This window comes from Trichechus manatus, unplaced genomic scaffold (genome assembly GCF_000243295.1).
Source record: "Trichechus manatus latirostris isolate Lorelei unplaced genomic scaffold, TriManLat1.0 scaffold00003, whole genome shotgun sequence".
NCBI lineage: Eukaryota > Metazoa > Chordata > Mammalia > Sirenia > Trichechidae > Trichechus > Trichechus manatus.
Window position 1 is genome coordinate 2,091,423 of NW_004443939.1, and position 8,957 is coordinate 2,100,379.

At 41.5% G+C, this 8,957-nt stretch overlaps 1 protein-coding gene across 1 annotated transcript in view; it reads right to left on the bottom strand.

Moving 5' to 3' along the window:
- The window catches only part of C8B (complement C8 beta chain), a 72,006-nt gene that overhangs the window by 15,123 nt on the left and 47,926 nt on the right, over nucleotides 1-8,957 (bottom strand). The gene's annotated exons all lie outside the window — the stretch shown is intronic.

Sequence of the window (8,957 nt, forward strand, 5' to 3'; positions counted from 1 at the left end):
GTTATGCGTTTTGCTTAATTTCCTTCCTAATCTCTTGAAGAGTTCTGTATATTAATCTTTTGTATTCTGCCTCTGGTAATTCCAAGAAATTTTCCTCCTCTGGAAAATTTCTAGATTCTTTATTTTGGGAGCTTGCTGAAGCCATCATGGATTGCCTCTTTATGTGATTTGATATTTTTGATGTTGTCTCCGAGCCATCAATAAGTTATTTATTTATTTTATGTTTGCTTACTGTGTCCTAGCTTCTTGTTTTGTTTTGGTATGCCCAAATAGGCTGTTTGTATGAGCTTTTGATTATTGGCACCTTTGAAGCTCTAATGTCCTGTCACCAGGTAGTTAGATCTGGTACTAGGTATATGAGCTCAGGAGTCCACCCACTCCTTCTGTATGGATTCAGCTCAGGCGCCCAGGTAGATAGCCACCAAGTGTGTGGTGTAGGCTCTCACCTACAGTCCTAGACAGGCATGGGTAATTGGTGTTCGCACAGGCATCTGGCTGCAGCAGGGGGACACACTCTGAGCAAGACAGGGGGATGACAGCTGCCTCTGAGTGTCCAGGAGGAAGGCATGTCCCTGTTCCCTAGAGCATGTAGGTGGTTGGGTTTTGCATCCAGACTATAAGCAACCAGTGCTGTTGGCTGTAAGGACTGGGGGGCGCCTCTTATTCTTGGGCCACTGTCAAAGGTGGCTAGGTGGCCTGGGTGGAGCCACCAGTCCTCAGGTCCCTGATGTAAGACCCTGCTTAATGGGCAGAGCAGTGTCAAATGTCACGAGCCTGCCACTTCACAGCTGAAACAGTTCAAGTGAGACTTCAGGTATATACCCTGTTGTACTGCGGTAATGAGGGTCTGCGCTGTTGAAATGGGTCCACACAAGTCTATGCAGGGGGAAAGGCATTCAAAGTCCATGGATCTCTTATGCCTGTTCCTAGGCAAAGGAGCTTGCCTACCCTGGGTTCCTAGGGGAGCTGACAGTTTATTTTTACCCCTGTTTGTTAATTTGTTATCTCTCCAAGGCTGGGAGAATGGCTCAGGGTGTGTGACAGATCCTACTTCCAGCCCAGGGGACTCAGCAATTGCTGAAGCTGGTCCGGGACACAGTGCAGAGCAGGGAGTGGGGAGGTAAATGGGAGAGAGGTTTTTCCCTAAGTGGGGTGTTTTTGATCTGTGCAGTAGGCCGTATGCAAGTACTTATCTTTCACCAATCGAGGACTGCTTCTCACTGGTTCAGGGTGGCCAAGTAGACTCTGGCTCTGGGTCTCTCCTGGTGCAGAAAACACGCTTCCCAAGCACCCCTGCTTGCCTGCCTCATCATGCACCCATGAGCTGATCAGGCCTGAAGGGCTCAGGCTCTTGCCGGCTCAGGTCTGGCAACTCCTTGCTGCTTCCGAACCATCTTTCCCTCCCCTGTCACTCAGTCCAGTTCCTCAACTTTGCCTTAGATGTTCAGGGCTCCTAGATTGTCATATATAATTGATTCACTTGTTTTTTTGGGTCTTTGTTGTAAGAGGGTCCACTGGAAGTGTCTGACTACTCCACCATCTTGGCCCTGCCTCACTACCCCTATTCTTAATGATAACAAATAATAATTCCTACATCCATTGCCATCCATTTGATTCTGACTCATAGTGAGCCAACAGGACAGAATAGAACTGCCCTGTAGGGTTTCCAAGGCTGTAATCTTCACGGAAGCCAACTATCTTTCTTTCTCCCAAGGAGCAGTTGATGGGTTCAAACGGCTGACCTTTTGGTTAGAGGGTGTCATGGACTGAATTATGTCCTCCAAAAATATGTGTCAGCTTGGCTAGGCCATGAGTCCCACTATTGTGTGGTTGTCCTCCATTTTGTGATTTGATGTAATTTTCCTGTGTGTTGTAAATCCTAATCTCTTTGATTAATGAGGCAAGATTAGGTTATGTTAAAGAGGATTAGGGAGGAATGCAACACCCTTACTCAGGTCACATCCCTGATCCAGTGTAAGGGGAGTTTTCCCTGTGGTATGGCCTGAATTATCGTTTATCTTACAAGAGATAAAAGGAGAGAGAAGCAAGCAGAGAGGAGAGGGACCTCATACACCAAGAAGTGCCTGGAGTGGAGCACGTCCTTTGGACCCGGGGTCCCTGAGCTGAGAAGCTCTTAGACCAGGGGAAGATTGATGACAAGGACCTTCCCCCAGAACTAACAGAGAGAAAAACTTCCATGGGAGCTGGCACCCTGAATTTGGACTTCTAGCCTCCTAAACTTCGAGAGAATAAATTTCTGTTTGTTAAAGCTATCCACTTGTGGTATTTCTGTTATAGCAGCACTAGATAACTAAGACAGCAGCCTAGTGCTTAACCACTGCACCACCAGGGCTCCTTAATTATTGCTACAGCTAGCGTTTATTAGGTGTTGAACTAAGTATTTTACCTACATTTTCTAACTTAATCGTCTCAACAATCTTATGAGTTAGATAGTCTTCTGCTAATGAAATAGCTGAGGTACAGTAAGCAGCAGAAAAGGATTTTAACTGTTCATATTTTGGTCTATTTCTTTTCAGCATATATTTTTTGGATAGACTGATGAACAGATATTTGGGTGGCATAAGACAAGTACCATTTTATGTCTCACTTTTTTCATTTAATGTGATATTATGAGTATTTCCTCATGCCATTCAATATTCTTCAACAAAATGATTTTTCATGGCTTGATAATATGCTGGTGCTTGGATGTGCCACACTGCATTCAAATCTTCTCCTGTCATTGATTCTTATGTCCTTTCCTTTTTCCTTTTCTCCTTTGCTACTACAAATACTGTAAAATGAGACATGTCTTTATATATACCTCTTTAGTAACGTTTTAACTTATTTCTTTAGTAGATTTTTGCATTTAGGATTACTGGATTAAAAACTATAAACCTTAATCTTTTTGATATGTAGTATTATATTATTTTCCTAAAGGGTTATACTGATTTATATTCCCATTCCGTTATACAAAAATGCTCATCTCATTGCTCTCAATGAGACTGAGTATTAAAGATTTTTAATTATTGTCAATTTGACAGGTGAAAAATAATATTGCATTGTTTGTTTACATTTAAAAATCTGTTATTACAGAAAATTTCAAGTATATCTAAAAGTAGAAAGAGGGGGTAATGAACCCTGTGTATCCCTCACCCCACTTCAATAATTAATATTTTATTTCATTGCTATTTTGATTTTCATTTTTTATTCCTAGAGGGATTGATGATTTTACATATTTATTGGCCATTTGTAGTTCTTCTGAGGGTCGTCTGTTCTTTTCCTTTCAGATGAGTCTTATAAATTGTGTCATTCCTCAGACATTAAGGATGTCATATGTGGCAAAATTATTTTTCTGTTTTTTGTTTTTTGTCTTTTAATTATATTCATGGTTTTCTTGTATAAAATTCAGAATTTATTTTTTGGGGATAGGATCTATTAGCCCAAATCCAGCATTGTGTTACCAGGCAGTATTTGTACTTTAAACCTTCTCTCAGTTGGAGTGATTTGCTTTTACTTTGAGGAATTTCCTTCCAGAAAGATGCGGTGGTTATTATCACTGCTTACCAAATATTTCAGCTTCTTTGCCTTTCTGGACAATTCCCTTCCCCCCTTAAAGGCAGATTTGCTTTGTGACTTCTGTTGACCAATGAAAGGTGAAGGGTATCACTTCAAGGCTGAAGCTTTAAGAGCAGAGATGATTCAACCTGCCCCTTTACCACTGCTGCAGTGATCTTGGAAGTACAGGACAAGATAAAGCCTCCATCCACCTGGATCCCTGCATGACTATACTGAGGAAAGCCCCCTCGACAATACACTTTGCACATGTTGTGTGACTGAGACATAAACATCTGTTGTACTAAGCAATTGAGATATGAATGTGGTTTCGCTTAGGCTATTCTGACCTTCACGTGTGCACAACTCGCTACCATCTTCTTTCCTTCTACCTCGGACAATGCCAACACTCTGTACAATGGCTCTACAGCCTAGATCCCAAATCACAACCTGGCTTTCCTGACTAGTGCAGAAATGTGTATGGATGAGACACTCTGTACCTAGGCTTGCTAGTTAAATACAGGCATCCAGTTAAAGTTGAATTTCAGATACACAAGTAATTTTTTAGTGTATCTCCCATGTAATATTTGGGAGATAAAGCAGAAAACCAGTTGTTGTCAAGTCAATTATGACTCATGTCAACCTCATATGTATCAGAGTAGAAGTGTGCTTCATAGAGTTTTCAATGGCTATAATCTTATGGAAGTAGATAGCCAGGTCTTTCTTCTGAGCCACCTCCGGGCTGACTCGGACCTTTAATCTTTGGTTAGCAGCCAAGTACGTTAACCATTTGCACTGCCCAGAGACTCCATTTAGGAGATACTTACACTAATAATTATTCATTGTTTATCTGAAATCCAAATTTAACTGGGCATTCTGTATTTTTATTTGCTAAATGTGGAAACCCTATTTTTGACTCCTTTAATATCTCAAAATGTCTTTTGGGATTTTTCATCCATTAATGACCACCTCACTGTGACATGAGCTCTTTTCCTTCAAGACCTTATGGTAGTTACTCCATTATCTTCAGGCACTTAGTGTTAAATAAAGGTCTAACACCAGTTTGATTTTTATTTCCGTAGGATGGATTTATTCCTAAAAATAAAAAATTTCACTAGACTCTGTTTCAGTATTGTTTTGTTTTCATTAATTTTGCCTGGTTGTCAATGAGCTGTTCATTTTGCATTAACAGCTCAGGGAAGTTTCTCTTATTAGGCTCTTGATTAATGTGTCTTCCCATTTAATCTTGTCTCTTTCTCAGGAAGAAGTCTCTGGGTTTTAGATTTCCACTTCTGTATTCTTATCTATAATATTTCTTTATGTCATTGTTTTAATCTCTTTGTCTTTTGCTTCTGTATTATCAGAACATTTTTATAGCAGCTTCCACATCACCGACTCAATTTTCTGCAGTGTCAATTCTGTTCTTTATAGTTTCCAATGTAGGTTTTAATTCTGCTATTGTGCCTTTGCTTTCCTATGTTCAACCACTTCCCTTTTCACCTGATTATTGTCTAAACATCTCAGCTTCTATTTTTTATTTCATAAATTCCCTGTTTTCTTGAATTATAATCACAAAGAAAATGCATTCTAAAATTTACTTGTATGTTTCTATATTTTAGATGAATGCTTTTCTTCTGCATCTTGAATGTAATTCTATCTTTTGTGTTCGAAATCTCTTATACGTCCATTGCTTTCTCTTAACTCTTGCTTGAACAAAAAGCCATTTCTTTATGTCTGAAGTTTGCCAATAGACAATAGGACTCTTCTTTTGTCTCCTTCTCTCTCTGCCTACCTAGCTTCCATAGAAATGTTGTTTCAGATCTCGATCTTGAAGACTGATTTATGTACACAAGTCTTGGCCTACATTCATGTGTCTAGGAATAGTTTATCTAGTGGGTTCTACTGTTCTGAAAAGAAATAGCCACTCCATCTACCTGGTAAGCTGACTCTGCAGAGAATTATTCTGAAAGAACGTGAAGCCATCTGCAGTTTTCTCTTGCCAGAAAGAGTGCATCAAAGACTAGAATGCCCAGAGTGTATGTTTCCAACTTAAGTTAAGGAGGTGCAGAGGAGGTACGTAAAAACATTCCTGCCTCTCCTACTCCTGCACCACTCCTGAACACACCCTTGAATCTCCAATCTCTTTCCCCTTTCAGCCCATATAGCCCTTTCATAGTACCACACTGATAGGTGGTATGATACTTTCCACTACATCATGCTGGGAAGACTCTGTGCCTTTAACAAAGTACTACACCTCAAAGGTTGTTTTCAAGGCCTGTTTGAGATCTTGCAAGGACTGTTTAACCTGCCCAAACACACACACACATACACATACACACCATACACACACCCCACACATCACATGCCTGCCACCTGACATTCTTCATGCCCAAACTGGCACACCCAACCTGTCTGAGTAGCAAGGGCAATCTCTTCATTCTCAGTTTAAAAAAAAAAATCAGGTAAAGATGTCTCAGTAAAAAATAAAGATCAGAGATCTATTTTCCCCAAACTCTGTTCTCGCCCGTGTCCATCTGTGATACCAATCAACGCCAGCATAGCATTAGACAATTCAAGACTTCTCTGGAGCTGCCTGCAACCCATAGCTGACTTTATCCCTCTCTATGAGTGATGGTTAAGGCTGTGTGTCAACTTGGCTGGGCCATAATTCTCAGTGGTTTGGCAGTTATAATGATGTAATTTGGCAGTTACGTAATAATGATGAAGTCATCCTCCATGATGTGACCTGATATGATTAGCCAATCAGTTGTAAGGGGAGTTTCCTCGGGGGTGTGTGGCCTGCATCCAATATATATATGGAAGTTCTGGCAAAGCTAGCTTACTTGCTCTGGATCCTGCATCCAGCTCATCATCATATGACCTCTGGTTCTTGGGACTTGAGCCAGCAGCCTGCCATATTGTCTGCTGATCTTGGGATTCGTCAGCCTCCACAGCCTGTGAGCCAGCAGTTTGCTATCTTAACTGCTGATCTTAGATTCTTCAGCCTCCACAGTCTGTGAGCCAGCAGCCTGCCATCTGACCTGCCGATTTTGGGTTCACCAGTCCCTGCAGCTTCGTGAGTCAAGAGAAGTCTGACGCCTGACCCACAGACTTGGGACTTGTCATCCTCTACAATTGTGTGAGCCACTTCTTTGAGATAAATCTCTCTATATATATACGTGTGTGTGTGTGTGTGTGTGTGTGTGTATCTATGCTTCAATGGTTGTGATTCTCTAGAGAACCCAGCCTAAGACATTTGGTACTAAGAATGGTTCCAGAGAAACAAAATCTTAAGGATGAGTTTTCTAAATTGGTTCTCAAGTCTAACTAGTCTTAAAAGCACTGATGACTCTGCCTCTAATAGTAACAAGGGCGTTGCTAATCCATGGCATGAGATGGAAATATTAATACGCAAAATATCACCACCAATAGATCAAGTATTGATGAGAAGTGAGGCTATGGGTGATCGCATGTTTGATACTTTTCTACAGTTTTGTCAGAATGAGACATATAGGGAAGCTTGTTGGTTGGTCCTATTTTCACTAGACAAAGTGGTGAAAGAAAGAGATGAGCTCAGAGTTTCAGAGTCATAGCTCAAGTGTGGCAGAAAAGACCTCAAATTTGCCACTTGTACTTTGAAAGAAAGCCTCATTTCTTGTAGTAATATCTGATATTGCCAAAAACCAAACCCAGAATTTTATCATAAGAGTGACTGAATTACAATGTCTAACTGAATTCCTAACCTTGAATAGTGTCTGAAGTTAAAGTGAGGGCATTGATTGGGAAGAAATGGGATACTTAAACTTGGGACGGGGACATATGGGCAAATAATCAGTGTCTTAGGCTGAGTTCTCTAGAGAAGCAAAACCAGTAAAGCATATAAATACTTATATAAAGAGATTTACATCAAGGAAATGGCTCACACAGTTGTAGAGACTGAAATGTCCTAAATCCATAGGTCAGGCTAGAGGCTTCTCCTGATTCACGTAGCCACGGGGGCTGGTGAACCCAAGATCGGCAAGTCAGACAGCAGGGTTCTTGCTCGCAGGCTGAGAAGACTGATGAATCCCAAGATCGGCAGGCAAGACCACAGGTAAGCTGCTAGCTCAATTCCCAAGAACCAGAGGTCAGAAGAATAGGAGACAGCTTCAGGATCCAGAGTGAGAAAAGCCTGTGAGCCTTGCCAGAGAGTCCACTTAACTTCAATGCAGGCCGCACCCCCAAGGAAACTCTCTTTCAGCTGATTGTATACTCACAGCAGCTCGCATCATGGAGGTGATCACACTATATCAAAGTTAATCATGGAAGTGATCACATCATCATACGACTGCTAGCCTACATCATAACTGCCAAACCATGGCCCAGCCAAGTTGACACACAACCTTAACCATCACAGTCCACCCCTTGTCAACTTGGCACCTGTACACATCTCCCCAAACCATACATAATGTCTGAATAAAGACAATTACAAAGTCACGCTTGCACCTAACATGATACAACTAACACGCATACAACCCAAAATGCACTAGCTCTGTTTACATCCTATATTAGATAAGTGAAAAAAACAAAACTATTTGATTCACACATACAAAACAGAAATACTCATAACAATTACAGTCCTCATTTCTGCAACTGGTAACATGGTCGTAACTGGTATTTAGATTCCCTTTACCCTCAGCATGCACCTCAGATGGTCATGGTTGTTTGCCTGGTGGGTTGACCCAAACATTCATTCCTGAAGGGTCTGGGCCATTAGTATTCCCGTTGGAATTGGGTTGCTGTAGTTTTCCATTGACTTTAATCACAGGGCATGGTAGTCCTAAGAGATGCCCTAAAGATTCTCCTGCATTCCAGATACACTCTTCTTTACCTCTATTGTGTAATATCAATCTGATTTCCTCTTGTTAGAATCAATCACACCAGCCAATACGGTAACTCACTTCTTTGCCTGTTGATCCAGAGACATGAGGAGCTCAAAGTGTCCAGGTGGCATTCTTAACTTCCAAATCAATGGAATCACAGATGTGTCTCCCAATGGGAGCATTCCTCCCTTTGGAACTCAGACCTCTAGACCCACAGAGCATAGAGTCATGGGGACAGGAAGCAAAAATTTTGTGAGTGAGTCATTAGGGGTAATAGTGAGTACAGCCACTCCCATTTCCACCCCTTGATTCTTGGACCCATGAATCCTGGCTATGGAAGATACAGCACCATATATTGGACACTGGTTTAGAGCATATACAGCCTCCTGGAAAACATTGCCCCAACCCTGCAAGGCATTGCCACCTAGCTGCATATTGCACAGAACTATCTGTAAACCAGGCACGAGTTTTCTCTTCCTCAGTTAAATGATCATAAGGAACACCCCATGAGGCCATAGGTGCAGACTGGGAGATGGAAGGTAA